The sequence below is a fragment of the Nicotiana tomentosiformis genome, chromosome 3 (assembly GCF_000390325.3).
Source record: "Nicotiana tomentosiformis chromosome 3, ASM39032v3, whole genome shotgun sequence".
In the NCBI taxonomy this organism is placed as follows: Eukaryota; Viridiplantae; Streptophyta; class Magnoliopsida; order Solanales; family Solanaceae; genus Nicotiana; species Nicotiana tomentosiformis.
In genome coordinates this window covers 11,696,146-11,700,838 of record NC_090814.1, presented here as the reverse complement: position 1 = coordinate 11,700,838, position 4,693 = coordinate 11,696,146, and positions in this window count along the sequence as shown.

Sequence of the window (4,693 nt, the reverse complement as noted above, 5' to 3'; positions counted from 1 at the left end):
TGTAAAGGGATAAGTGTAAACACTTAGGTATCCGTCGATATGGGTGGTAATGGCTTCATCGGGGTTGGGGACCACTATGTCCTTATCGGCCCAGTTACAGTTTTTCGGACCGTGGGGAGGATCTCTTCGGTGATCGAGCAGATGTATCTCGAGACCTCCTCACACCGGCCTTGTACGGAGGAAGGCTTTTTGACCTTGAAATCGACGTTGACCGAGCAACCCCCCCGGGATGAACATTTTCAAAGGGGGTTCAGCTACTAGTTCATCGATGGCAGCGCGCAAAACGGTCTCCTCGGCCTCAATAGCCAGCCGCAAAGTAGAAGGAGTTTCTTTTTGGGTTACGATTTTGGAAGTCTTTGCCATTTCTTTAAAGAAATGGAGGAAAGTCCAAGAAAGGTGGAGAAAGAAAGGAAGATTGAAGGATTAGACTTGTTGACTTGAGATGAAGATGGGTAAAAATTCTTGTAAAGGACCTCGAATAATCGGGGTAAAAGTGCTAAAGAGTATTGAAATCTTAAAGGTATGAGGGTAGAAGGTTTGGATGTAAAGTTAAAATGAACAAAGGATAGGGTATTTATAGTAGTTCAACAGTGTTTCGCATCCAAGGACGGTCGACCGGCGACTGACATGCATTTAATGCCATTAAGACTTAACTAACGAGACGTTTCAGTCGTTTTGTCATTTCTATCACGGTGTATCGAAGTAAGAATCGAAAGCTCATGTCGTTTCTCGTCGTTTACTCTCCGAAAAACGAGAGGACTATCTGTATACGGGAGAAATCGAGCTCATGGTGCATCCTAGCCTCCGACAAGATAAGCCAGGCTCGAGATATAACAATAAGGGACCGAAATCGAGCCAAAGTCCCACCGGGCTAGAACCCGGGGGCATGGCGTCTGCCTTCGAGAATATTGAGGCCATGATCTCGGAATCGGTCCTAGCCTGGAACGACTTCGAAGAACATTGTCAGACAATCTAGCATAGCCAACAGAAGGCCGAAATATCCATGGCCGGCCGAATGTTACGGCGGGAATCTTGGCATGTATCGATAAGGAACCGACAATCAGTGAATCAGAAGATTTTTTTTTACCTTTTATAGAGTTGTATCTAAAATATGACTCCCCTACTATATAAAGGGGGTCTAATAATTCATTTGACGCATTGTAACACGCTTTCAAAAACAATACATTATTATTTTCTCCGTCTTTAAGCTCTTGTTCTTTTTCATCTATACTGGTCTTGGTGAGCTCGGTTCGAGAGTGGCTATTTCACTAAGGCTAAAACTATCCAACTCGTGTAGTTTGGATTTATTTTGTCTTTGTTTATTTAATATCAACTTAATTTATTGCTTTGTATCAAGTTAATCCGTGTATCCTTAAAAATCACTTACAAATTTAATTGTTATCCGATTCGGAGGGTAAACACTATTCACAAAAAAATAGTATAAGTTTAAAAGTAATTTTGAATAAAAGAGAATGAAAGGCTTCATGTTTTAAAAGTGATATAAGATATTGCTGCTTTTATTTGTTTTAATCTAAATTACAACTATTCATAGTATTTCACATATTTTATCACTTCTAGTACTTCTGATGAATTAAAATATCTAAATTAAACAACATTTAAATGGATGTAGACCTAAAAAGCATAAACCTAATAAGGTGGCCATGGTCTTGGGTCACGTGCCTATTAATGCTTTAGTTCACTCAATTAGGTAGAATATTAAATGACAGTATTTATAATTTCCACACTTTAGAAAGGGTGCATGTCATGTTTCTTACCTTTTGACCTTTTCCATCCCAGCATAAACATTGTCAAAGGAAAAAGATTGAATCTACTACCGTAGTTCAAAAATTTAAGCGCACAATAGTATTTTTTCGTGAGTGAAATTAGTTTAGACTACAAAAACTCTAGAAATTCATTTTTTAATACATATATGTACATTCACAATTTAGAAAACCGAAATACTTCTGCTCCATGAAAAAAAAACATTTAATGCATGTGTACGCGTATACGATCAAATTTCAACTTTTACCTATAAGCTTCAAAACAAAAATAAGTAGAAATAGGTACGGCTAAAAATGACGCTGGATATACCTTTTTTTAAACTACTAGTATCTATGAACGTGCGTTGCACGTTAATAATGACACATGATGATTTAAATATTTTTTTTATATGAAGTAACAATAAAATTTTGATTAATGAGGAAAGTTTTATGTATAATAATACAACAATCATCTAAAATATCGAAAAATATTATTACATTAGAATAATACATGAATTTTTTTTAAAAAAAGGACATCATCAAAACTTACACAAATTATCAATTTTGTCATGTTAGTTAGATAATTATGTATTATAGTTTAAAATTATTTAATGTGATGGTATCTTAATGAACAATTTTTTGAGAACGATATTGTTTTGTGTATGTTTCCTCCTAATGCTTTGGTTGCTCTGCCTTAACCAGAACTCTTGTTGTTGATCTTGATATCCTCTTGAAAGTGCAACATACAATTATTCGTGCAAGAAAATATATTGCGATAAATATAGTCCAATATTTAGGATGTTTGTCCTTGTGCTATATTTATTATATTTGCAAAACATAAACATACTAAAAATTATTTTCACACAAATTTAAAAGGATATTCCTTAGTTTCGGAAGACGAAAGTCGAATTCAGGGATAAGAATATACTTAGAAGCACATTAACTAGTATCATAATTTTTTGCATGTATGGCGTTATTGTCAAAATTTCTATATACCATATGTGTGCTATTTCATAAGCTATTCGACGTTTCTAAGTTTTTCAGTAGCATGACAGGCATATTTTTCTTCAAAATTAACCTTTATACAATGGAAGATCAATTTTAACTTAGTCTATTATATATACGTTTTATGGCGACACTAACATACGTAAGAAATAATAAACTTGATAACAAACATGAAGGGTAGAAGGCCATTTGGTATTAAAGTATTTAAGTATTCTTCTTGGTAGTAATTATTTGTATCATTTTCTGCTGAGTCAAAAACTGAAAAATAATTTATTTTTACTATAAAATTTTGCAATCAACTTTTATTTAGTTGATCAATATATTCATTTCTGCTAGCTAGGATATTTTTTTAATTCTATCCTGTGATTTGCACAAAATACGTTTTACTCTAATGATAGAAATATTTCTCTTATGAAATGCATTACCATTACCATTTGGATTGATAACCAAGTGTTCAGGAAGAACCAAATCATCTTTTATTGGATGATCTTCTTCGTTTCCGATACAAAACAAGAAGACACTGAATATTGGATCTGTTCTTACTTTATATTTTTTGTCAGTTGAATCTTTTTTATTTGAGGCCAGAAGTATAACTTTGGCAAGTTAGCTTTTACAGCCACTGCTTTTGTCGATTTTGGAACTACGAGTAGTACTTGACAGAAATCACCTCCCAAATCATTAATTTTTCACCAAGCGATCATTAATATCCAATATATCTCTAGAACTCCGGGCAATTATTTCGATCGTTTGACACTTAGCCATAACTGCTTCATCCCATATTATCAATTTTGTCTTCCTTATAAATTTAGCACAATTATTGTGCTTTGATATATTTGTGATGGTGTAACGACCCGGCCGGTCGTTTTGAGAATTTTTGTCCTGTCTGGCGGCATAAGGCCCTGAGCAGCTTCGTATTATGTGTATTGACTTGCGTGCATGGTTGAATTCAATTATCGGGTGATTCAAAGTGGTTTGGGACACTTAGTCCCTAAAACGGAAGCTTAAGTCTTAGGATTTTGATCGTAGTCAGAACTGTATGAAGACGACTCCGGAATGGAGTTTCGTTTGTTCCATTAGCTCCGTTGGGTGATTTTGGACTCAGAAGCGTGTCCAGACTGTAAATTTGAGGTCTGTAGCTGATTTAGGCTTAAAATGGCGAAAGTCAAAATTTTGGAGATTTTGACCGGAAGTGGACTTTTTGATATCGGGGTCGGAATGCGATTCCGAGAGCTAGAACAACTCCGTTATGTTATTTGGGATTTGCCTGCATAATTTGACATCATTCCAGGTTGGTTTGATAGGTTTCGACGCAAGTTTTAGAAGTTGGAAGTTTTGAAAGTTCATAAGTTCGATTCGTGGTACGATTTATATTTTTGGCATTATTTGATGTGATTTGAGACCCCGAGCGAGTCCGTGTTAGGTTATTGAACTTGTTGGTATGTTTAGACGGGGTCCCGGAGGCCTCGGGTGAGTTTCGGATGGGCTACGGGTCATTTTCCCATATTTTTGAACTGCTGGTTCTGGTGTCTGATGTCCTTCTTCGCGATCGCGAAGCTCCTTTCGCGTTCGCGAAGTGTCTCTGCTGACCGCCTCAATTTCCTTCTTCGCGTAGTACGCCTCACGATCGTATAGATCTGCACATTTCCTTCATCGCATTCGCGTCCTCTATTCCGCGTTCGCATAGTAGAAACCAGGCCCTGAGCATTGGAGGTCGTTACTCTTTGCGTTCGCGTGTTTCCCAACGCGTTCACATAGGTTTCCATCTGTTATTCTCCGCGTTCGAGAGTCTTCGTGTTCGCGAAGCACTTCCTAGCAGCCTTAATTTTCCTTCTTCGCGAACGTGTCCCTTTCTCCGCGTTCGCAATGCACAAACACCTGGGCAGAATAAATAGTACTCTATTCCGAGGGTTTTGCCATTTTTACCATTT